This window comes from Podarcis pityusensis (genome assembly GCF_964106645.2).
Source record: "Podarcis pityusensis genome assembly, chromosome: W".
Lineage (NCBI taxonomy): Eukaryota > Metazoa > Chordata > Lepidosauria > Squamata > Lacertidae > Podarcis > Podarcis pityusensis.
In genome coordinates, this window is record NC_138045.1 from 35,827,479 (window position 1) to 35,853,969 (window position 26,491).

Sequence of the window (26,491 nt, forward strand, 5' to 3'; positions counted from 1 at the left end):
ACTCACTTGCCTTCGAAGAATTTCTGGTTGCCTGTGGCTACTGGGATAGTGCTTAGATATCAGGCTGGCTGACACATCTTAAAAAATACAAGGAAAAAGCTTTTTTTCTTTCATTAGCAAAGCTCCTTTGGAGCCCAGAATAGCTAAGCTGAGGAAGAAGTGGCTGGTATTACTTGTTTGTTCTTGGTCCTGATCTTGCCTGCCCTTGCACACTCCTGTTGTCTTTGCATATTTAACCAGCCCGTCTGTTCCGATTGGAGTCCTATTCCTGCAGTTCCACATCCTTCTCTTTGGCACTTGGGCATTTGGTTCCAGGAGCTGGACCTGAGCACAGAGGCTTTCTTCTACTTGGACTCGACAAAGGAGCAAGAGTGGCTGACAGCTGTGGAAAAGGCTTTGCGTTCCAAATCCAAGTACAAGAAAGTAAGTCCAACCCCACCCATTTCTTCAGCAGCCAGACAGCTGTCAGGAGCTGGAGGGAGGAGCTGGAGGGAGGAGGAGGAGGAGGAGGAGGAGGAGGAGGTCAGCAAGAAAAAACACCTGGTGTCAGTGGTGTTTTATTCAAAAGAAGCCAACATTCTTTATTCAAAGAAACCCAAACCGTGCAGGCCTCGTGATCACAGAAACCTTTCCCAACAGGTCTTGCCCCAGTGAGGTAGTTGTGAAGGCTGAAGGTTGCTACCCTCCCACCACTCTCTGAAGTCTCCTCCTCCCCCTGGTCCTTCCCAAGCAACCTGAGACTGACACCTTGCCTGTCTTTGCTCCATGCTCTTAATTTCTCTGTGTTCTGGGAGACCAGCAGGGAGGGGAGCTGATCGCAGCAGGATGGGGAGACCCCCTGGCTTCTTCAGCAGCCTGCCTGATCTCTGCTTCTTGACCCCCGCCTCCAGCCTCCACTTCTGCCTCGGATTCTGGACTGCTGTTTGCCACAGAATCTTCCTGCCCTCCTGCCTCTTCAGTTTCCAACGCCTCCTCTTGCTCACAGTCTGCTCCCTCTTCTCCCTCTGACGGCTCAGCGTCGTCGTCCCTGTGGGAATGTTCTGGGGTGCAGGAGAGGATATATTGTGGGATTATATCCTAATCCAACTTGTGCTAACAAGTTCCCAAAATATCAGCAGAGTTTATAGACATTCCCCTTTAAGTTCGCAACGGTAACGCTTGCACAGGTTCGCTAGAACCTCTATAATAATTACTCTGGTGATTTCCCCTTTTGTTCCCTCTTAAAATACAAGACACAACACAGTCTTTATAAAAGTATAAAAGAGTTTACTCACGTTCTGTTCAGAATATGATCCCAGAAGGCAGACCGCTTAAAAAGGTAAAATACACTCAGAATCTATCTTGTAGTAAAATAGTCCCGTCCTCTCTTGGCTGAGAGCCAAGAGGGCATCCTTGGATGTTTCCTCATCGAAGGAAGATGGCAGAGAGAGAGAGAGAGAGAGAGAGAGAGAGAGAGAGAGAGAGTGGCTGCCTGCCCTGTGCTTTTACCATTACCTGCACAGGTGAGGCCACACCCACCTCTGGTCACATGCGGAGGGCGTCCGTCCCAGGAAGTTTACCTGCTTGCTGGACTGACATCCCTCCCCATGTTCTAACATGTACACTCTAGGAATGTTGTCATTGACTGCTCCTGTGTTTACATCCCACATACCCCTTCTCAGGCAATACAACATATACAAAACATAAACAACTTTATTCAACCACCCAGAGTCCCAGCTTGACACATAGATTCTGGAAACTCTCTCTTGGTAGGGGTTTTGTCAGGATGTCAGCAGTCATCTCTTGGGTGCTGCAGTAGGATAGTTCCACAAGTCCATCCTGGATCATCTGGCGTATGTAGTGGTATTTAACCCCAATGTGTTTTGTTCTGGCCAGGAACTTCTCACTCTGCGTCAGCTTCAGGCAACTTTGATTGTCCTCCAGCAAGCTGACAGGCCCTTTTCTCACCAACCCAAAGTCCTTTATGAGTTGATCAAGCCAGGCGATCTCTCTGCAGGCTTCTGTTGCTGCAACGTATTCTGCTTCTGTAGTCATTGTTGTCTGGCAACTGCTTCGAATCCTGCTGATTCTTCAGGAAGTCAGTAGCCATCGGTGTAGCAACTGGATGTGCGTCTTGCATCTGCATGTGCTCAATTAGCTCGTGGATCTTCTGTCTTTGGCTGAGAAGAAATGAGCCGTCCTCTTCTCTTTCCACCTGGATCCCGAGGTAGTACTGGACATCTCCTAGCTCCTTGACCTCCACCTCTTTGCTAAGGTGTTTTACTATCTGTGTATAGTCTTTCTCACTTGCTGTGGCAATAATCAGGTCATCAACAAAAGCTAAGATATATGAGAATTGTCCATTATTTGACTTACTGTACAAGCACTTGTCAGCGTCGCCTTGCTTGTACCCAAGTTGCGTCAGCATTTTTTGTTTGTTGTTTTTTTTTAAATGATTTTTATTAAGGTTTCAATAAAAAGTTAGACAGAAAAACATAGAAAAGAAATACACAAATACACAATACATAATCCAAAAAAAAGAAGAAAAACACAAAAAAACAAAAAGCAAAAAAAGAAACAGAGCAATTAAAAACAATATCACTTTTCATTTCCGTTTTTAAATTTACTTATTTTCTGGACTTCCTCATACCTCCCTCTTTTGTATTCCAGTCCAAATTGTTTGTCCAGCATTTTCTTTTCCACTTTTTTAATCCAAATCTTTAATCTTAATATAATATAACATCAAAATTTTACCTCTTAAGTACCAAATTTCCATTTCCTTAGACTTCTTTAATCCTAATCTTTAATTTTACTGTAATATAGCATTGACATTTTACCTCTTAAGTACCAAATTACCATTTCCTTAAACTTCTTTAATCCTGATCTTTAATCTTAATCTATCTATAACTTTATCCTGTACAGCTAGAAACCACTTATTTTCAATCCAACATCACTCTAACATTCTTTAATTTTGCAGTGTTTCTGTAGATAATCTTTGTATTTCTTCCAATCTTCCTCCACCGACTCTTCTCCCTGGTCACGGATTCTGCCAGTCATTTCCGCCAATTCCATATAGTCCATCAGTTTCATCTGCCATTCCTCCAGCGTGGGAAGTTCTTGTGTCTTCCAATACTTTACGATAAGTATTCTTGCTGCTGTTGTTGCATACATAAAGAAAGTTCTCTCCTTTTTTAACACCGTTTGGCCGACTATGCCCAGGAGAAAGGCCTCTGGTTTCTTGAGGAAGGTATATTTAGATACCTTTTTTAATTCATTATATATCATTTCCCAGAAAGCCTTAATCTTTGGGCACGTCCACCAAAGGTGAAAAAATGTACCTTCAGTTTCTTTACATTTCCAACATTTGTTATCGGGCAAATGATAGATTTTTGCAAGCTTGACTGGGGTTATGTACCACCTGTATATCATTTTCATAATATTCTCTCTTAGGGCATTACATGCCGTAAATTTCATACCTGTGGTCCACAACTGTTCCCAGTCAGCAAACATAATGTTATGTCCAACGTCTTGTGCCCATTTAATCATAGCCGATTTTACCGTTTCATCCTGAGTGTTCCATTTCAGCAGCAAGTTATACATTCTTGACAAATTCTTAGTTTTGGGTTCTAACAGTTCAGTTTCTAATTTGGATCTTTCCACCTGAAAGCCAATTTTCTTGTCCAATTTAAATGCCTCCATTATCTGAAAATAATGAAGCCAGTCTCGCACTTTGTTTTTTAGTTTTTCAAAACTCTGCAATTTCAGTCTATCTCCATCTTGTTCCAAAATTTCCCAATATTTCGGCCATTTGACCTCCATATTGACCTTTTTCAAGGCTTTCGCTTCCATTGGTGACAGCCACCTTGGGGTTTTGTTTTCTAATAAGTCCTTATATCTTATCCAAACGTTAAACAGCGCTTTCCTGACAATGTGGTTTTTGAATGCTTTATGTGCTTTGACCTTATCATACCATAGATATGCATGCCATCCAAATACATTGTTAAAACCTTCTAAATCCAAAATGTCAGTGTTTTCAAGAAGTAGCCATTCTTTCAACCAGCAAAAAGCTGCTGATTCATAGTAAAGTTTGAGGTCTGGCAGGGCAAATCCACCTCTTTCCTTTGCATCCGTTAGTATTTTAAATTTTATTCTGGGCTTCTTGCCCTGCCAGACAAATTTAGAAATATCTTTCTGCCACCTCTTGAAACAATCCATTTTGTCCACGATTTGCAAAGTTTGAAACAAAAACAACATTCTAGGCAATACATTCATTTTTATCGCAGCAATACGGCCTAGCAGTGAAAGCTTCAAATTTGACCAAATTTCTAAATCTTTTTTCACCTCAGACCAACATTTTTCATAGTTCTCTTTAAATAAGTTCCCATTTTTTGCTGTCATGTTAATCCCCAGGTATTTAACTATCTTAACCACTGTTAAACCTGTCTCATTCTGAAACCTCTCTCTTTCAATCGGTGTTAATTTTTTCTCTAAAACCTTAGTTTTTGACTTGTTCAATTTAAATCCTGCCACTTGACCAAATTCTTGAATCAGTTCTAAAACCCTTTTAGTACTAGATTCTGGCTCCTGTAACGTCAGTTGCGTCAGCATTTTATGCAACTTCTGGTTCCAGGCTCTAGCAGCCTGTTTAAGTCCATAAAGTCCTTCTGGAGTTTGCACACTAAATGTGCCTCATGTGGTTTCACAAAACCTTTGGGCTGTTTCACATAAATTTCCTCAGAAATCTGCCCATGTAGAAAAGCGGTAGCAATGTCTATGTGTTTCACCCTCATTTTCTTGGAGGCTGCAATGCTTAAAAGCATTCTTATGCTGCTGTACCTCACGGTTGGTGCAAAAACTTCATCATAGTCTTCACCAAAACGCTGTGAAAATCCCTGTGCTACAAGTCTAGCTTTGTAGCGCTGCACTTCTCCTTCTGACCCCTTCTTAACCTTGAAAACCCATTTACTGCCAATGGCCTTCTTACCGGGAGGCAGCTCAGTGAGTGTCCAGGTCTTGTTCTGATGCAGTGCATCCATCTCCTCCTGCGCGGCCTTCCTCCAGAGACTGGCTTCTGCAGCTGGCATCTCCTGTATCTCTTCCCAAGTGGAAGGTTCCTGTGGAAACGCCGACCCTGCAAAGTAGGACAGCCGTAATGGTGGGACACCTCTGTTGGTTCTGGATGAGCGCCTGACCTCTGGTTCTGCGACCGCATCAGCTTCCTCATCCTCCTCCAACGCAGGCATGTCCCCATCTGAGTCCTCCTCTTCATCTCTGGTGCCGCCAGGGTTCTGGTCCTCTGCGTCTTCTGGTGCGTCGCCTGTAGGGGGGCGCTGTAACACTCGAAGGCAGATTATTACTTTGTGGGGTCTCAAAAGGGAAATATACAAACTCTTGAGTCCTTTCTGACTCATCGGAAGAGTCCACAACAGTGTTCTTAGTGTCTACTTTTCCATATTCATCAAAATAAACCGCATGGTATGCATTTGTCTTACCAGTTTGTAAGTCCATAATTCTGTATCCTTTGCCTCCAGAGGCATATCCCACAAGGATACCTGCTTTTGCCCTGGAGTCAAGCTTGTGTCTGTGTTCCTTGGGCACGTGGAAGTAACACGGACTTCCAAACACACGTATGTGCGACAGATTGGGAGCTTTCCCATGCCAAAGTTCAAATGGTGTGCGCTCTGCTCCTTTTGTTGGCAGTCTATTCTGCAAATAGACCGAGGTGTACACTCCTTCGACCCACAGCTTCTGTGGCAAACATGCATCCTTTAGCATGCACCTTGTCATATCCATAATGGATCTAAACTTTCTCTCAGCTATGGCATTCTGCTGTGGTGTGTAAGGAATTGTGGTTACGTGTGCAATTCCTTCCTTGGCCAGGAGAGCCTGCATTTCGTTTGAGCAGTACTCACCTCCATTGTCGCTCATTAACACAGCTGGAGCTCTCTGGAATTTATTCTTGACCATGGCAATGTACTCCTGGAGCTTGTCCACTATCTCACTCTTCTCTTTGAGGAAATATACAACACAAAATCTTGAAAAGTCATCCAGAAATATTAAAATATATCTATTCTTTCCCAGTGAGGGAACATTCATAGGTCCACATATGTCAGTGTGCACTATGTCAAGCACTTTGTTGCTTCTTTGTTCTGCACAACGTGGAAATGAAGGTTTTACAGCCTTCTCAGTAATACAGCTTACGCACTTTGCTGGAGCTTTGTTGCTCTGCTTTACCTGCAAACCTCTTACAAGTTCTCTTTTCTGTAGATCCAGAATGACGTTGGTGTCTCTATGTCCAAGCCTTCTGTGCCATAGGTCCAGATCTGCTTCATTCTTCTGGCTGGAATGTGCCACTTTTGCAGACTGGTTCTCTGAAAGATCAAGCTCATATGCACCATTTATTAGCTTTGCTTGAGCAACCACTTTGCCATTTTTAGTCACCTTGCATTCGCCATTTCCAAATGTGATCTGGAAACCTTTCTTGTCCAAAGTGGACACGCTGATTAAATTGCAGCTCAGCTCTGGTACGTACAAAACTCTAGAGATTGTGTTCTCAATGCATTCATTGTTTATATTGCATTTCAGACTCATGGAACCTGCACCTTTTGCTTTAACAATGTTGCCATCTGCAATCTCAATTTCAAATCCTTCTTCATCATTTCTCTCATTTATCTCATTAAAATAGTCCTTTTTATATGAAAAATGCGAACTGGCACCTGAATCTAAAATCCATTTATTACGTTTATTTTCACGATTCTGGACAGCTAAGTTCCTTTCTTGCAGTAACCATGTGCATTCACATTTCCCCTTCTTTTCCCCTTTTGGCTGAAAGCGGTAGGGTTTCTTTGTTTTAGGAGCTTTGCAATTCTTTGCAATGTGTCCTTCTTTGTTACAATTGAAACAAATCACTTTCTTAGGCATCTCTTTCAACTTTGTAAATTGCCTAGATGCATAACTGCTGTCCATGCTTCTAGCATTTCTCACTGGAGATTCAGCTCTACCTCTACATTCTTCTTTTAAATAACCAGTCAAGTCTTTAAAAGTCAGACCTTGTCTATGGTCCATCAAACTTTCAAATGCGCTAAAGCGTGGTCCAAGTGATGATAACAAAAATGCTATCTTTGTATCTTCATCAAAAGCTTTGGGAGTCAGATCAATTCTTTGAATAATCTCAGTAAACTTGTTGATGTGCTCTGTGAATCCCTCTTTTGAATTCATCCTCACTCTGGTTAATTTACACACCAAGTTTCTGAAGCAGTTTATGCTAGATTCTCCATACACGCGCTCAATATCTCTTAAGATTTGAGATGCATCATCTGTACTATTTATTAATGATAGCTGCTCATCACGAAGTCCACTCAAAATTATGTGTCTAGCTTCGCTGTTCATGCGTTTCCAAGCACTTATCTTGGCTAAATCTCTCTCAGTTGTCCCTGTAGGCTGAGGCTTTAAAGCTTCCAAAATGTGCTTATAATCTAAACATGCTATCAAGCGCTGCTTCCAGTGTATGAAATTGTGTTCATTCAGCACAGGCATTCCTAGCTTTGTATCACTATCAAAAGCTGCTCTAGCCATCTTAAAATCCAAAATTTGAAAATTCTTCAAAATTTCAAAATTTCTCAAAATTTGAAAATCAAAATCTCAAAATACAAAACAGTTCTTCACTGCCTTGGGTCACTGTGAACTCTGAGGGAAGGGGGGGGGTGTTTAATCCCCACTGCACAATGGAACAAAGGACCATGTGCTTACCAGGAAGTTAACTCAGAAAAATACTACTCAACTCAAAATCACAATCCAACGCAATCCTTCAAAAATACGCAGCAATATGCAATACTGGGCCCATAACCCTTTGTGGGAATGTTCTGGGGTGCAGGAGAGGATATATTGTGGGATTATATCCTAATCCAACTTGTGCTAAAAAGTTCCCAAAATATCAGCAGAGTTTATAGACATTCCCCATTAAGTTCGCAACGGTAACGCTTGCACAGGTTCGCTAGAACCTCTATAATAATTACTCTGGTAATTTCCCCTTTTGTTCCCTCTTAAAATACAAGACACAACACAGTCTTTATAAAAGTATAAAAGAGTTTACTCACGTTCTGTTCAGAATATGATCCCAGAAGGCAGACAGCTTAAAAAGGTAAAATACACTCAGAATCTATCTTGTAGTAAGATAGTCCCATCCTCTCTTGGCTGAGAGCCAAGAGGGCATCCTTGGATGTTTCCTCATCGAAGGAAGATGGCAGAGAGAGAGAGAGAGAGAGAGAGAGAGAGAGAGAGAGAGAGTGGCTGCCTGCCCTGTGCTTTTACCATTACCTGCACAGGTGAGGCCACACCCACCTCTGGTCACATGCGGAGGGCGTCCGTCCCAGGAAGTTTACCTGCTTGCTGGACTGACATCCCTCCCCATGTTCTAACATGTACACTCTAGGAATGTTGTCATTGACTGCTCCTGTGTTTACATCCCACAGTCCCCCCACCAGTTCCCTGGCTCTGAGCCTTCTTCCCTTGGGGGATCCCCAGTTGGTGCCACCTGCCACTCCAGGACAGCAAGCAATGAACAGAGCTGGTAGACATCCCAGTACCTTGCATCTTCTAGGTGCAGCTGGTGCTCATCTTTGTCAGGAAGGACCAGCTCAGCCGCATCAAGGAAGTGATGAGGGAGACAGTGGGCACAGGCATCATGGGGAAGACGGGGAGTAGACCCTGACAGCGGAATTCCCTACGTCTATCTTTCTGTCTGTCTATCTGTTTTTCTAATCTCTGCCAACCAGTTCCCCCCTCTTTCCTGCTTGCTCACTAACAGGCATCTTTGCTCCGCCCCTGCAGGGTAACAAGGGGTGTGTGGCCGTGAGGCTTGTCTGCAACAATACCAGCTTCTGCGTTGTCAATTCCCACCTTGCTGCCCACGTGGAAGACTTCGGGCGCCAAAACCAGGATTACAAGGATATCTGTGCCCAGATGAGCTTCCTGCCCCCTGACCAGGGTCTGCCGCAGCTGACAATCATGAAACATGAGTGCGTTTCGAGGGCTTGGAGGGAGAGAGCCTTGGCTGATGTAACTTGTTGGTCTCCGCTATCTGGAGAAGCAAATTGAGTCATGTTTCTGTAACTTTCCTGCCTGTGTGTAGCTCAGGGTAGGCAGCATTTGTTGTTGTTTAGTCGTTTAGTCGTGTCCGCCTCTGCGTGACCCCCTGGACCAGAGCACGCCAGGCCCTCCTGTCTTCCACTGCCTCCCGCACTTTGCTCAAACTCATGCTGGTAGCTTCGAGAACACTGTCCCACCACCTCGTCCTCTGTCGTCCCCTTCTCCTTGTGCCCTCCATCTTTCCCAACAACAGAGTCTTTTCCAGGGAGTCTTCTCTTCTCCTGAGGTGGCCAAAGTCTTGGAGCCTCAGCTTCAGGATCTGTCCTTCCAGTGAGCACTCAGGGCTGATTTCCTTCCGAATGGAGAGGTTTGATCTTCTTGCAGTCCATGGGACTCTCAAGAGTCTCCTCCAGCACCAGAATTCAAAAGCATCCATTCTTCGGTGATCAGCCTTCTTTATGGCAGGCAGCATTGTGCTCTCCAAATGTTGATTGACCAAAATTCCCATAATTGCTAAGAATTGGCCTTGCTGACGGGCTCATGAGAGTTCCACTTCAGCAACACCAGGAGGGTGCAGTGTTGGCGATCCCTGCTGCTGCAGCTGCACCACTAAGGTTTCTACTAGAGCAGCCAGAAGTGCCCAGCACTGTAGGCTCCTGCTTCATTCAGGGCAGGCAGATACTAAACATCTGTGGAAGCGAGTGCTGGGCTTCATTCATTAATTTCTGTTTATTGTGGGGATTTCTTCCCCAGAGTGGCTAATTTAAAATAATAATCAGAAATGCACCTCAAGATAATTTAAAGCATTTAAACAATACCTTAATAGCAGCGGATCTAAAGAGAGCAACATAAGCCGAGTGGCAGAGATGTATTAGATTAGATTATAGCAAATGTGGGCAACTTCTCCAGTGATCGGGGTGGGAGTTGCAGTTTGTTATGGGCAGTAACACGAAAGCAGAGCGGCCATTTTGCATGGAGAAGGTTCCCGGCTCAGTCACCAGTGTGTGCAGATCGGGCTGGGCATGATCTCTGCCTGAAAGCTGCTGCCAGTCCATGTAGTCCGTCCTGAGCTTGATGGGTCAATGGTCTGCCTCAATATAAGGTAGCTTCCTATGTTCCTGTGTCTGTGTACTACAGCAGGGTTTGGAGGGCCACAAGCGCCCTGCCCATGAATTAACGAACCAGGGGAAATTCTAAAAGTCTTTGCTGAAAGGACATCAAAGCAGGGGCCAGGTGAACCTCTTTGGGAGATTATTCTGAAAGGTCGGGTGCCATGACTGAAAAGGCCCTGCCATGCTTGAAAGAGCAGGAGTTCCCTGGGAAAGGGATTCTAGTCAGTGGAGAGGCAGTGCAAACATAAGTGGGCCTTCTTCTGGTACCCTTTTCCCAAACCTTGAAACACTTGAAAGGCCAAATGGGATGCTCTGAATTGGGCCTGGAAGCAGTTCAAGAGCCAGTCTAGTTCACAGAGCACGAGCCTCATATGATCATACTGCCCAATCCTAGTTATCAGTCTTACTACATATTGCAGGAAGTGGCAGCAGGCTGCCCCCCGCCCCCCGACCCCGTGAGCTAGCCTGTAGCTGTGGTTGCTTTGCTTTTTTCCAGCATTGTCATCTGATCACTAAAAATGAGCTTCAGAGACTTCTGACCTACGACCAGGTGAGAGACATCTTTGTGTTATATGTGGTGGTTTAGGATATTGCCCTGTTTATTTCCTTTGTCTGGGATACCCCAGCCTAGGCTAGAGAAACCACTTTCAGGCAGTTAGGAGCAAAGAACATAGGATGACTGCGACTTCTACAAATGCTTTTTAAGGTTGCAGGTTTGTGCAACCTGAATTAGAAGCAAGTCCCAATTAAGTTGGAGGGTTGCCTTGGAATAAGTAGGACTGCTCTGCAATTTCCCAGTTAGAGGGCTTTCCTAGCTCAGCACACGCTCCAGATGTTGTTGGACTCCCATCAGCCCCAGCATAGCTGCTGTCCAGCAATATCTAAAGGTCTAAGGTTTCCTGCTCTAGGTTTTGCATCTGTCTGGAAAATCTGCGTTGCTCACATGTTCTTATCAGCAGATACTTCCATTAAGTCCATTTAAATTGCTGGTGCTTTTTCTTTTACATTTTTCTCTCCAAGGTTTGTGTGTTCATCATGTTGACGACCTTTCTCCCACTTGGCATAAGGATCATTGGTATTTTGTGTTGAAACAGAGGCCTGATTGCTGCACCTTATGGTGGATTTAAACTCTGTGAGCGTAGTCATGCCTTAGCCCTTTGAGAAGGATGCTGCAAGGAAGGCAAGGGGGGCAGCCTCAGACTTCCAACATATGCAAAACCATCATAAAACATTAAAAACTTCCCTAAAGGCTGTATAGTTACTTATCTCCTTGACATCTGACGGGAGGGTGTCCCACAGGGCAGGTGCCACTACTCAGAAGGCCCTCTGCCTGGTTCCCTGTAACTTCGCTTCTCACAGTGAGGAAACCGCCAGAAGGCCCTCGGTGCTGGACCCTGATGCCTGGGCTGAACAATGGGGATGGAGACACTCTTTCAGGGCTGAGGCCATTTAGGGCTTTAAAGGTTGGCGCCAACACTCAGAATTGTGCTCAGAAACGTGCTGGGAGCCAACGTAGGATGCAAAAGGATGGTTTTGCAGTTGCTCATATTGTCGGGGGTGTATTCTGGTGGTGGTTAACAGTTTGTATGGATTATTGGTACATATAACGTTGCATATTGTAGGTATGGCTAACCTGTGGTCTGCCAGATGTTACTGAGCTGCAGTTCCTGTTGGCTCCAGCCATCATGGCCAGTAATCAGGGATGATGGGAATTGTAGTTCTGCAGCATTGTGAGGGCCACGTGTCTGCTGCTCCTGAGTTAGAGGATTTTCCTGTCGTGTGATGCAGCAAAGTAATTTAAGATGACATGGGGCAAAAATGCACAAGCATCCTGTACCTTTAATAAGTGTGTATAAGATAGGATTTCAGCAGGTATACCCCTTTTTTTGCACTTGGCTAACCTACTAGTAGGGACGCGGGTGGCGCTGTGGGTTAAACCACAGAGCCTAGGGCTTGACGATCAGAAGGTCGGCGGTTCGAATCCCCGCAACGGGCTGAGCTCCCGTTGCTCGGTCCCTGCTCCTGCCAACCTAGCAGTTCGAAAGCACGTCTAAGTGCAAGTAGATCAATAGGTACCGCTCCGGCGGGAAGGTAAACGCCGTTTCTGTGTGCTGCTCTGGTTTGCCAGAAGCGGCTTAGTCATGCTGGCCACATGACCCGGAAGCTGTACGCCGGCTCCCTTGGCCAATAAAGCGAGATGAGTGCGGCAACCCCAGAGTCGGTCACGACTGGACCTAATGGTCAGGGGTCCCTTTGTTGTTGTTGTTGTTTAGTCGTTTAGTCGTGTCCGCCTCTTCGTGACCCCATGGACCAGAGCACGCCAGGCACTCCTGTCTTCCACTGCCTCCCGCAGTTTGGTCAGACTCATGTTTGTAGCTTCGAGAACACTGTCCAACCAGGGGTCCCTTTACCTTTACCTTTAACCTACTAGTACTTCACCTTGGTCTTCCAGCACAACAGTGGCTGTTAATAGACTCCATGGTCAGGCAACAGGGGGTCTTTTGCTTCTCTGCTGATTAGCGATTTCTTTTTGGCTTTAGCTAAACATTCAGCGTACCCAAAAGACAGCTTTTGCTGATTTCACAGAGGGAGAGATCAAGTTCATCCCGACGTACAAATTCAACTCTAAAACAGATCCTGCTTGATAGTTGAGCCTTTGTAAGTAAGTCCTCTCAATCATTCTTCTGCAAGGCTTGTTTGTTTTTCCTAGTCTGCCGAGATGCTAGTAGTGTCCTGCCTTTCCATCCTCCTGAGCAGGCTAGTAAAAATATATTTTAAACATGGCTTTCTGCTAAGCAAGCTGTTGGAGGAGGGCTAGAGTTGAGGGCTGGACGGACTTCCTTTCCTCCGCAGTCAGAATGGACACCAAGCCACGGAGGAAGAGAGAGATCCAGCTCTCCTTCACCTGCTCACTTTGCTTGCATGGAATTCCGGGTTGCCAAAGGCTGCTAGGCGAGTTGTGAAATGCAAGGCTGTGATATGTTGTCTTCCTCAAGCCATCCCTGCTCTGCAAATGTTTTGGCTCCTTTTCCCCACATTTGTCCTGATAACCAGCATCCTCTGTTTCGTGGTGTGTATAAGCGGTGTTGCAGTTCCTTGAAAGGTGCAGCAGGCTGAATGAGACTCCTCTTTGTGTCAAGGAAGTCTGGGAATTAGACTTGGTGCTCTCTCAAGATGAGTCTGCCAGGGCATAAGAGCATGAGAGCAGCCCTGCTGGATCAGGCTATTGGTCCATCTGGCCCAGCATCCTGTTCTCACATTGGCCAATGAGATGCCTCTCGGGGAGCCCACAAACAGGACCTGAGTGCAACAGCACACTCCCCTCCTCCAAGCCATACTGCTTCTCTTGGTGGAGTATGTGCGGTGGCCATTATGGCTAGTAGCCATTGAGCCTCACCATCCAGGATTTGGCATGTTCTTGTGGTTCTTGACAACTGTCAGAAGCCACCTAGGCCTGCTACTTTCATTGCTCTTGCTGTGGTAATGGGGAAATCAAAAGGACAGGCGGAACATGTAGTGACGAAGCCGGAAAACGGCAGGCTCCTTTGGGCAGCATATCAGGTGCCAGAAAGGGTCTTTTGGATCATGGTCGGCCAATTGGTGCGAAGGGAAGATAGGAATTTTTTTATGTATGCGACAGCAGCGGCAAGAATACTTATTGGGAAATATTGGAAGACACAAGAATTGCCTACCCGAGAAGAATGGCAGATGAAAGTGATGGACTATATGGAACTGGCTGAGATGACCGGCAGAATCCGAGATCAGGAAGAAGGGTTGATGGAAGAAGACTGGAAAAAATTTAAAATATATCTTCAGAAACACTGTAATATAAAAGAATGTTAGAAAAAGGTTGGAAAAGAATATTAGACCGTATTGGCAGACATGGTACAATGGAATAAGTAAATATGAAGTGTAAAATGAGGATAGAGGAGAATTAAATACTTTCGAATGTTAAAATAAGTAAAAGAAAAGAAGGTTAGAAGGATTTGCTGGAGATACGATTTAAACTAGAATACAAAGCAGGGAGGTGAGAGGAAGTCATGGAAATAAGCAAAAGGGAAAAAGGTTGTAAAGGTCTAATTTGATTTTTGTTATTTTTTACTGTGATTTTTTGGTTTTTTTTATTTCTTTTTTACTGTCTGTTTTTTGTAAGATCTGTGTGGTTTGTTTTTTTTATTTTTTTGTAACTTTAAAACTGGAATAAATATTCTTTAAAAAAAAAAAAAAAAGATCACACGCCGTGTGTGAAGCCAAAGTTTGACTGCGTGAGCCTTGTGTGTTGCCTCAGCCAGTCCAACAGTCCTGGTGTCTCTCCTGTCTCCTTGCAGTGGGAAGTGCCGTGTGCCAGCATGGTGTGAGCCAATCCTCTGGAGAGGAGGCAGCGTGAATCAGCTCAGCTACCGAAGCCACATGGAATTGAAAAGGAGCGACCACAAGCCCGTCAGCTCCCTCTTCCTCACAGGGGTAACACCTGCCCTGGCCAGGGCTATCGTCTATTCGGGGGTTTTAGTTGCCTGCTATGTGGCACCTCCTCGAATCTGGGCAGGCCCTGACCAACAACCAGGCCCCTTTCCTTTTCCTTTTTTTTTAATGATATTTATTAAGGTTTCCAATAAAAAGAACACATCAATAAAAAATTAAAAAGAAAAAAGAAATACACAATTCAAAAATACACAATACATAATCCAAAAAATACAAAAAACAAAATAATAATAATAATAATAATAAATTTTATTTATATCCCGCCCTCCCCAGCCGAAGCCGGGCTCAGGGCGGCTAACAACACTAAAATAGTGCAACATTATAAAAACATCAAAGAATTAATTAAAATCAAAATTGATGGCAACCATAAACTAAAGTATTGTAAAGATTGCCAAAGGAGGGAGTCAGGCTGCGCCCTGACCAAAGGCCTGGTGGAACAGCTCTGTCTTGCAGGCCCTGCGGAAAGATGTCAAGTCCTGCAGGGCCCTTGTCTCTTGTGACAGAGCGTTCCACCAGGATGGAGCCGCAGCCGAAAAAGCCCTGGCTCTAGTTGAGGCCAGCCTAACCTCTCTGAGGCCTGGGACCTTCAAGATGTTTTTATTTGAAGACCGTAAGTTCCTCTGTGGGGCATACCAGGAGAGGCGGTCCCGTAGATACGAGGGTCCTAGGCCGTATAGGGCTTTGAAGGACAAAATAATTTGAAAGACAAAAAAGAAAACAATTAAAAACAATACCACCTTTTCATCTCCATTTTTAAATTTACTTATTTTCTGGACCTCCTCGTACCTCCCTCTTTTGTATTCCATTTCAAATTGTTTGTCCAGCAATTTCTTTCCCTCTTTTTTAATCCCAATCTTTAATCTTAATATAATATAACATTAAATTTTACCTCTTAAAAACCAAATTTCCATTTCCTTTAACTTTTTTAATCCTAATCCTTAATCTTAATCTATATATAACTTTAAATCCTGTACAGCTGGAAGCCACTTATTTTCAATCCAACATCACTCTAACATTCTTTAATTTTGCAATGTTTCTGCAGATAGTCTTTGAATTTCTTCCAATCTTCCTCCACCGACTCTTCTCCCTGGTCCCGGATTCTGCCAGTCATTTCCGCCAGTTCCATATAGTCCATCAGTTTCATCTGCCATTCCTCCAGTGTGGGAAGCTCTTGTGTCTTCCAATACTTTGCGATGAGTATTCTTGCTGCTGTTGTTGCGTACATAAAGAAAGTTCTCTCCTTTTTTAACACCGTTTGGCCGACTATGCCCAGGAGAAAGGCCTCTGGTTTCTTGAGGAAGGTATATTTAGATACCTTTTTTAATTCATTATATATCATTTCCCAGAAAGCCTTAATCTTTGGGCACGTCCACCAAAGGTGAAAAAATGTACCTTCAGTTTCTTTACATTTCCAACATTTATTATCGGGCAAATGATAGATTTTTGCAAGCTTGACTGGAGTTATGTACCACCTGTACATCATTTTCATAATATTCTCTCTTAGGGCATTACATGCCGTAAATTTCATACCTGTGGTCCATAACTGTTCCCAGTCAGCGAACATAATGTTGTGTCCAACGTCTTGTGCCCATTTAATCATAACAGATTTTACCGTTTCATCCTGAGTGTTCCATTTCAGCAGCAAGTTATACATTCTTGACAAATTCTTAGTTTTGGGTTCTAACAGTTCAGTTTCTAATTTGGATTTTTCCACCTGGAAGCCAATTTTCTTGTCCAATTTAAATGCCTCCATTATCTGAAAATAATGAAGCCAGTCTCGTACTTTGTTTTTTAGTTTTTCAAAACTCTGCAATTTCAGTCTATCTCCATCTTGTTCCAAAATTTCCCAATATTTCGGCCATTTGACCTCCATATTGAGCTTTTTCAAGGCTTTCACTTCCATTGGTGACAGCCACCTTGGAGTTTTATTTTCTAATAGATCCTTATATCTTATCCAACCAGGCCCCTTTCCACAGAGCTCCTCCTTGGCCAATGACTTCCGGTGCAAGGAGTGGGCAGGTTTTGGCTCTGTTAAATCCCTAGGCTTCCATTCTCCACTGTTCTGAGTACACGCTGCTCCTGCCGGCATGGCAGACCACATGGGCTGAACTGTATACCTTAACCGTTGGCTCCATTCATGCAATGGAGCTTCTGTGGTACTTGGCTTGGAGCATTTGGCTTCAGCCCATTGGCTCTGGAAGTCACAGCCGCTGCCATCCCTAGGGAAGCTCTCAGAGTTACAGTACTTGCCTCTTTCAGGGCTGGGAACAGGGGGGTGCATCAGGCCTTTCTGCTCTTAGCTCATACCCCCCCCCCTTTTAGTCCATAGCCCCAACAAATGTGCTCTGTCCCCCCCCCCCCATAGGTGAAGGTTGTGGATGACCGACGGTACCGGAAAGTGTTTGAGGATATTGTTCAGTTGATGGACAGGATGGAGAACGAATTCCTTCCCTCCCTGGAGGGAGGTAAAGACGAATAGGATCCTCTCCAACCCCTTAAAGAGGGTTTGCTGCACAAAGATCAGGGGGGGAAGAAGCCCTTGGCCCATCTAGCTCAGTCTTAAGCGGTTCCCCAGGATTTCCGGGGGATCTCTCCCAGCCCTACCTGGAGATGCTGGGGATAGAACCTGGGACCTTTGCATGCAAGGCAGATGCCCTTCCACTGAGCGGCAGCCTCTTCCTCGCAGGCAAAGACTCGAGGGGTAGCCAGCGTGGTGCCCTCCAGATGCTGGACTACAACTCCCATCATCCCCAGCCAACATGGCCAGTGGCAAGTGCAGCAAGATCTGGAGAGCCCCACGTGGACCTGTTGCATGTGCAGTCCCCTAAATGAGAGCCCGGGGCCAAGGACAAACTTCCCCCGGAGCACGTTTCCTTGCCTCTGCTGAAGGCAAGCACTCTCTTTCCTCCCCCCCCCCCCTTTTGCTCTGCAGTTTCCATTTGAGAATGTGAAGTTCCGGTAGCTGCAGAAGGAGAAGTTCCAGATCACAAACAACGGGCAGGTCACCCTCCACTTCTCCTTTATCCCCAAGCTCAGTGACAGCCAGTACTGGAAGCCATGGCTTTGCGCTGAGCCCTGCGAGGGATACTTGGAGCCCAGCGCGTCTCTCTCTGGAATCAGGGAACTGTAGAGTTGGAAAGGGACCCCAAGGCTCATCTAGGGAAGGCCTTGGTTTCCTTTTCATCCCCCCTTTTCCCCTCCTCTTCCCAACCCTCCTCCCTCAAACCTTGGGAGTTTGGTAGAGCAGGGGAGGCTTAACATTTGTGGGCTGCATTGCCCCATGCTCCAAGGGCCACACGTCAAAGCAGCTGAGCCCAAAGTGTAAAAGTGTGTGTGACCAGCTTTAAACAAACACACACACACAAATGAATTGAAGCCAAACAATGCTGGAGGGTCCCCAAACACCTTTTGGCATCGCAGGGAACCAGTGAGAGCAGTCCGTCCAAAAATTACTTTAAAAAAAAAAAAAAGCGTATTTTTATGTTGTGGAGGCACAAAAATATCTTGGGGAACATATAGAACTAGCCAAACTTTTAAAAACTCAATGAAATGTAAACTAAAAAAGAAAGTTACATCGGGGGCGCAAAAATCCTTTCCCTTTTTATATTCTTTTGTTAGGATCACTTTCTCTCACCCCCCCAGTATCCTGTCACCATCTTCTGTGCAGCTGCTGCTTTGGAGGACTAGAGAGGAAAGTGAGGTGGGGGTGGGAACTGAGTCGCTTCTTCTCCTAATTCTTGAAGTTAAGGTTTCCCCCATACACCTGTGAGAACAGGAGGCTGTACTAGATGGGCCATTGGCCTGATCCAGCAGGCTCACATTGTGTCCTTCTGTTCAATTCTTCACCGTCTTCACTTTTAATTTACAGACAAGCCAACGTGGCTGTGCCAAAGAGTGTATCTACCTGACCTCCTCCCGTTTTAGGTGAGACGGTGGACATTTCCCTGGATGTGTACGTCAGCAAGGAAGAGAAGATTGAGGCTATCTTTGTCCTTCACCTTGACCGTGGCAAGGACTATTTCCTCACCATCAGGGGGAGCTACCTACCAAGCTGCTTCGGGACCTCCTTGGAAGCCTTGTGCTGGGTGAGGCAGCCGCTTGGCGAAGTTCCCGTCACCAGACTTATTGACCTGGTAGGGAAAGGGGTTGATTTACCTGGCAGGTTCATCTGCTGGATGTCTACCCTTCCCACTCTGCTTGCCTGCTTGAAAAACAGCTGCTCTTCCACTCAGCAATGTGGGGGCTGGGGGTCCTCCGCTGCATTCAGCTTCAGCTTCTGTAGCTGTGCATCCGCTTCCTGTGTGCTGTTCATGCCCTTTGTTTGCCTTGACTGAGTCATCCCAGGTTCTGGTCCTCCCACCTGCCCTTTCGCAGGGCCACTGAACCGTGTGCATTTCCCTGCCATCTGCCCAGATACTGTTCAGCCAACGGGCTGTTTCTTTCTCTTCTCAGGGCCTGTGCCATTAACACCCTTGGTTGTCTTTTGCTCTTGCCTTCCTCCTCTGATCTCAGGGAGAAGACAGCTTCCTAGAAAAGGTAACAGTTGGTTTGCTATCCTCTAGATGTTCTTGTAGCGGGCTCAAATCAGGTACAGGCAACGCCCCGTTTACACGGGGGTTGCATTCCGAGGTACCGTGCGTTTAAATGAAATTGCGTATATTGGGGACAGCATTGGAAAAGCCTGCAAACACCCTCTGAACTGGGTCCTAATCAACAGCTGCCCTGGGGATGAGGGGATCAAATTCTCCATCCTTGCCAACTCCTTTTAGTGATGGGCTGCTTGCCACTGCTGTGCTCCTAAAGCTCTCTTGCTCCCCCCTCCTCTCTTTCTCTTTCTCTTTCTCTTGAATGTGGTAGCTTGAGATAGAACTAACCACCCTGAACATTTCTGGAGAGGAAGATGGGAAGGAGGCAGGAGGCATGGTTCACCAGCTGCTGTGTGCTGCATTGCCCAGACAAAGTCGTGGGCTGGGGCTCCAGCTGTTGCTCAGTTTCTACCACTGCCTCTGCAACGTGCTCTAGACAAGGGGTGGTGAACATGTGACCCCATCATCTCATCATGCTGGCTGGGGCTGCAGCCCATCAACCTATGAAGGCCCATCCATGTTCTGTTGCTGTTTTTGTTCCTTATTTCCTGCCCTTCACCCTAAGGTCCCAGGGCAGGTTCCAGCAATTTAAATAAAATGTTAGCCAAACCTCATGTCCACAGCTGCATATTCAGTAAGCTTTTGGGTGAGCTGCACATCCGGAGTGGGAGGATTACGAGCTGCATATTAATAGGGGGAGGGGGAGCTTGGATTTGGGGTGCGAGCAATTTGTTTTTTGTTTTCCCCCTTGAGATGCTTGCTGTGGCTAGGGCCGGGCGATATGTCAATATAGCTATATTTTCAAATCAGCTTGAAGTCTAGATAGTGAGACTGGTTTCATAATTTCTGACCTGGCAATATATTGCGAAACATGATGTGTGTGTGTACTATGCAAAAAAACACCATGTGGGGGGAACCGTGAAGCCAGACAATGCTTCTCGAGATTCCTGCAGCCCCTGTGGACTCTGCCGGTTCAGCTTTCCCCTGCCCTCCTGCAGGGGGCAGCAAAAATCACAATGCGGGGGGAACCGTGAAGCCAGCCAATGCCTCTACATAGCTCCATCTTATTTCAGACATCGTGATATATTGGTGTATTGCAATGTTTAGCTAGTGATATATCACCGTGTTGAAAGCCAGCTATCGCCCAGCCCTACCTAGTTGTGGCCTCAGAGGGCAAGACTTGTCCACCCAGCTGGAGCAAGGAAAGAATGCATACAGGCACACACTCTGTCAGGCTCTCATGCCAGTCCCGCTTGTCATTGGACCTCCAGGAGAAGCAGTTTCTGGATATCGTTCCCCAGGATGGTGATGACTCCACTGAGCGGCCAAGGAGATCTGGCTTTTGGTGGACCACCTCTTCAAGAATGCCTGCCACCAGGTGAGCTGAGGGGGACGGTACCATTGAAAGGATGGGTGTTGGCTGGAATCCAGTACCAGTTTTGGGGTGTGCAGGTTCCAAACATCCCAATTGATTTATATCTTAGCTACCGACTCGCTCTTACAAGAAGAAGAAGAAGAAGAAGAAGAAGAGTTTGGATTTGATATCCCGCCTTTCACTCCCCTTCAGGAGTCTCAAAGCGGCTAACATTCTCCTTTCCCTTCCTTCCCCACAACAAACACTCTGTGAGGTAAGTGGGGCTGAGAGACTTCAAGGAAGTGTGACTGGCCCAAGGTCACCCAGCAGCTGCATATGGAGGAGCGGAGACGCGAACCCGGTTCCCCAGATTACGTGACTACCGCTCTTAACCACTGCACCACACTAGCTCTCAAACTCCTGCTGTGAGTATAGTGGCACCTTGGTGGAGCGGCAGCGGGTGGGGCATCCAGCATACGGTCTTCCTTAGAGCGGCTCAGAAGAACCCAAGTGTTCCCAACCATTGTCTGTCTCTCCCTAGCAAAGCGGCTCTCTGAGACTCGCCACTAGAAGAAGCGGGGAATGATTTCACTCTCCCATTGCCCCAAATCAGGAGAAGGGTAGTAGGAATGCTACTGTGGAAAGCAGGCGGGATACAATTCTCAGCCCTTGTGCCAGCTCTCTTGGTGATGGGCTTCTCTCCATTGTGGCATTCCTCGACCTCACATTATGCACCCCAGGGCTGGATTGTTCTGTATGCTATCCAGGATGTACCTCATCCCTTCCGAACGCATGGGTGATACTCTGCTTCAGGAGGACCTCTTCCAGACCCCGGGCACGCAGGACGAGCTGCAGGAGAGAATTGAGTGCCTGGACACCAGCATTCCCGAGACGATCCGTATCCTCTTTGGGGGGCATTGTTGGGGAGCAGGGCTGCTTGGTGGTTTTCTTTCGCTCTTGGCTGGAGTGGACCTCACTTTTATATACCTGGTGGCTTAGGTTCCTAGGCCACCCCATCCTTAAGGCTCTGGGACACAGCACAATGAAATGCCCACAGTCAAGTCCAGTCATGCATCCAAACAGCTTCACAGCTTTAACCCCCATTTGAAAACATCAGCCTGGCTAGATAGAGCAGAGGTGGGGAATCCTGACAGGCCCGCAGGCCCCACATCTAGCATCATACGTGGTGTCAAGGTAAAGACATGGCTGCAAAGGAGCTTCAAGGGTGCGTTCAATTGTTCTTTGGCAAGCAGGGTTTGTTGACCGCACTTTTGGAGTTGACCACTAGTATTTGCTGTTTGGATTGAAACCATGCCTGCAGAAGGACATTTCCTCGGCAGATCAGCTTTGCAGGCAGCTTCGTCAAGAGGGGAGGTGTGGGATAATTACAGTGGGGTGGCTCAGTTGGTAGAGCGTGACACCCTTAATCTCAGGGCTGCGGGTTCAAAATGTGGGGTAATAAGCAAAGGATTTTAGGTATACTAAAAACAACAAGACCGCCCATAAAATGTATGCTATTGCCATGCCAATATGAGAGAAAATTAGTTGGAGGGTGGCAAGGGATGGGGCCACGGACCCCTGATTGGGAATAACGGAACTAGATGGTCCTCGGTGTCCCTTCCAACTCCACAATTCTAGGATCCTGTGTCTTAAACACAAATCTTGAGGAATAGTGTGTGTGTGTGTGTGTGTGTGTGTGTGTGTGTGTGTGTTTCTGTTTGAACTTTCCCAGCCTTTGCTTTATTCTGATTTGCGCTTGCATCCCTACTCCCCACGTGTAGAATTGCTATACCTTTGGATTTGGACATTCAAGCGTTTCCCGCATGGACACTTGTTTCCAACGGCCAAATCCCGGCGGCGGATGGCAACCCTACCCACTTGTGCCAGATTGCCTGGCATACATTACAAGCATCTAGTCACATAGATTCTCCAGAATCCCGGGGCTAGCCCACCTGACGGGAAGAGTCCGCGACCAGAAGGAGGAGGAGTACCAGGAAGAATGGACAAAATTCAAAGATTATTTAGCTAAATATTTCAAGATAACCTAATTGGAAAAGCTTGCAAATATGAGAGAGGCTTAGGATTTAAATATGTAAGGATAGGAATTAAGATGTTTCAAGCTAGATTAGAAAGAATGAAAGATGTGAAGTGATCAAGGTTTTTTTTGTGTGTTTTTTTGAGAAGATTGATTTTGGAAAACTGTTAAAATGAAATACAATGAAATTCAACCAGGGGGATTTGAGGAAGTCACTTAACAATGTTATCAAGATTGGTTTAATTACAATTAGGATGTATGTTTGTTTGTTTGTTTGTTTGTTTGTTTGTCTTAAATATTTTTTGGAAAATTAATTAAAAAAACTGAAAAGAAAAACACCATAGATTATCCAGAATCCCAAGCACCGACACTGTGAAACTTTCATAGGAATAAAAGGTAGGGGGAAAGGAGGCACAATGTCAAGCAGGCAACAGAATAAACCCGAGCACTGTGGGTCTAAAACCGGCCTCTGAATCTCTTGCTCCCCACTCTGCCCTTCTAACAATACCATTTTTTTGCTTGCTGGATGGCTGTGTGCAATGAGACCTCAGCCACTGAGGAAGGGTGCTGGCCCGGTGGGAGAAGTATGTGCTTGGCATGCAGGCGATCCAAAAATCAATTCAAGAGCAAAATTCCAGTTCTCATGTTTTCTGTCAAAATGGCTAATTTAAAGGGGAATAGCATGGTGCCTTCCACAGAGTCAGACCACTGAGCCGCCAAACTCCTTAAGGGAGGACCAGAGCTCGCTGGTGATGCAGGTCCCAGAACAGTCTCCAGCATCTCCAGGTGAAACTGAAAACATCACCTGCCTGGAACCTTGTAGAGCCACTGCCAATCAGTACAGACAGTGCTGAGTTAGGTAGCTATGATCCATCCACCATCACCCTTTGCCCGAAGCAAAGGCACATCGCTGGTCCAAATCTTTGAAAGACTTTCCCTGCTCACCAAGCCACCTGCCCTCCTTTATGCATTGCCGATGGCTTATCAAAGGGATCCTCACTGCAAGTCTCATCAAGGCAGACAGCTTGATGAAATCTTGGTGCCCTTTCTTACAAAATGCTAACAGGGACAATGGCCCCAGTTGCCCTCTGGACTCACAGGGTGCAGCTTACTTTGGAGCCATCAATTGTACACATTTGGAATGGCCCTTGAGAAAGGATAGTCTGCCTATATTCAGCAGCTTACCACCTTGTTGTTTGTTAAAAACTTGAATAAAAAGCATGCTTAAAATAAAACAGGAAAGATGAAATTTTGCTGGCTTCTTGAGAAAAGAATAATGCCTCATTATTTGTATCTGCTTTTAAATGTTGCTTCTCTTCTCTTTGTAATGAGTTTTACTGGGTCCGTGGTCATTTTAAGTTGCTTACCTTCCCTAAAATATATAAATCTACTCGACTGGAAACTTTTATTATCCAAATTCAAACCCACTTTGGATAGCAAAATTCCTGGAGTGGGGAGGAGGGTTCAGTGTTCTAATAGATTAGATATGGACAGTCCTTCAGTACAGCAAAACTTGACACTTTGAAACCTTTGAGTCCTTTCCAAAAGGACTTCACCCACTATTTAGGGGGGAAGTACGTCAGAACTGACCTTCTGCAGTACTGATTCCACATTCTTGGACTCCTAATCTTACACGTAAGTTAGAGCTGGAACCATCTCAGGCCCTATGGCTCTTGAAATGACCATGACCTATTGAGCAAAACCACAGAATCCACCTCTCTGGTGACTAAACCCCACTTGCGTTTACAAAATAAATTAACAACAGAGGAAAATCATGGAAGAAATAAAATGGCTTTTGAAATTAACAAAGGCGATTCCTTTTATCCACATGTATTACGGGACATGTTCAAAGCGCCCCTCAGGAGAAATTCTGTAAGCAAAGGTAGCAGGCACACAAGGACACATTGCTAAAAGAAACAAAGGGATTTGGAGGGACCATGCGTGAACAGGTAGTACCAGAATGTACAGAATTGTACCTAGAAAAAGGTTACAACTGGATTACCTTTTTGTAAACAAAAACAACAACAACCCCCAAAATAAAACTCGGAAGCAGCAGGACGCCTTAGGAACTCTTCAAAAAACAAAACACAAAACTGCATATCCCTACCTAGTCACCAAATGTGAGGGGAAACGTAAACCAGCATCTTACACTGCTTTAAATGATAGCCAGATTCTGCAATTTTTTACCACACCAGAAGTAAAAGCACGGGGCATTCATAAGTTTTTGAAAAATCATGCACTTCATTTGTAGGCAAGGGAAAGCTTTCTGCAATGTACAGAATCTTACTAAGACACACAATCTGTTGAAATGACCAAGCAGCGGACGAGATTCGGGGACAGTGGTGTGCCGCCTGGGGAAATGTTCCTTTCCATTCACCTTAAGCAAAGATGTGGTGACCTTGTGCATCCATAAATAACTTTCAGAAATGTATTCCATTACTTCCCAAAGCTTCTCAATGGGCTACCAAATGGCATTTCTTTCTATTTTGGATGAAACTGGGGAAGCAGCTTTAGACGAAGGGGTTGCTGACATTCGCTGGCCTGGAAAACACCTGATGCCAATATGATGGCAAATTGTGGGTGGTGCATTGATGGAGAAACTAAGGCAACAAATGGGGACATGACGCCACCGGTGTTCTAAAGATACATTTCATGTAAAGATTATGATGGGCTTCTTCAAATGCCCATAGCCTCTTACAAGCAGAGGTTTTAGATCAATTTTCTGTAAACCTCTGTCATAAATAGTTGTCACTGGAAATACGACCAAAACAATGCAATGCCGGACTCATCCCTCCCGTTAGCGTGCCTGGAAAGCACGGGTCCCAGTAGTTTCCGCCTTACTCTGCTCCTTTCTCTGTGAAAGCCTGCTCTTTAGCTTTCACATCGGAGCAAACCTCAACCCACCCCCTCCCAAAGAAACCTTTTTTATGAGCCCCCCTACTCTGCGTGTGCTTTCTTTGGCTCCTGTCTCAATGTGCAGAAATTGAGCACGTGAATTTTCCAGCATCGGGAGTTTCCCCCAAGACAGTGTCGAGATCAGGCGTGTTTGTGTGGCTCCACGCTTGCAGTTATTGGGGCTTTGGCTAAGAGGAGTGCATGCACTTCCAGCAAGACATAGCTAGCTAGCTAGCTAGACAGTTTACCTCCCTTTGCTACAGTTTAAATTTCTGCATGCCATCTGCTGTTGTGGAACAAGTCATCCCCATGATCCCTCTAGCCCAGTGTTCTCTAGGGCGGCCCACAGAAACTCTCAAGGGTTTCAGACAAAACATTTGTTCACTTCAGCATATAGCAGTCCAAAGAAATGTATGCTCTAGAAGGTCACAGGCTCCCCCGTCTTTGGGGTAGAGGTTTGACGTCTGAGACTAGATCTGCAGGACTCATAAACATTTCACTCCGTAGAGATGAGTAGTCGGCACCGTCCGAGTATAGGAGGAGGGGGGTGGGGGTGGAATACAGGGCTGAGAAATAGAAGAATGCGTTCAATCTCCTACACGAAGCCAGAGCCAATTATGAAGATTGAGCAGTTGCTTATAGATCAAATGCATGGATCATGCAGCTGCAAAGAGGTCTACCCAGCCGCTCCCACAGGCAACATGGAATTCTTCTGTGCAATTTACTGTGGTGGTGTTGTTGTTGTTGTTAAAGATGTAAGACAAGCCTATATTGCACTTCATTAAAAATGCCAGGTCACTTCACAACAATATACTGATGGACTCAGTAGAATCAGCAATCAATACTGGGGCACGGGCCTTGGCTGGCACCCTGAAATGCACGGCCCCTGCGCCAGTCCTGAGGAGGCTCAAGGCCAGGGGTCAGCAACCTTTTTCAGCCGTGGGCTGGTCCAGCGTCCCTC

The 26,491-nt window shown here is 45.7% G+C and overlaps 1 pseudogene across 1 annotated transcript in view; it reads left to right on the forward strand.

Moving 5' to 3' along the window:
• LOC308467696 (inositol polyphosphate 5-phosphatase OCRL-like) overlaps positions 1–25,722 on the forward strand; it is a 38,557-nt pseudogene extending 12,835 nt beyond the window's left edge. The window contains exons 4-16 of the transcript in view: positions 241–423; positions 8,579–8,678; positions 8,786–9,036; positions 10,675–10,728; positions 12,719–12,822; positions 14,507–14,642; positions 17,026–17,136; positions 17,593–17,758; positions 18,585–18,793; positions 19,173–19,196; positions 20,518–20,624; positions 21,414–21,540; positions 25,616–25,722. The product of the transcript in view is annotated as an inositol polyphosphate 5-phosphatase OCRL-like (transcript). The remainder of the gene's footprint in view (positions 1–240; positions 424–8,578; positions 8,679–8,785; positions 9,037–10,674; positions 10,729–12,718; positions 12,823–14,506; positions 14,643–17,025; positions 17,137–17,592; positions 17,759–18,584; positions 18,794–19,172; positions 19,197–20,517; positions 20,625–21,413; positions 21,541–25,615) is intronic.
• Positions 25,723–26,491: the final 769 nt, after the last annotated feature.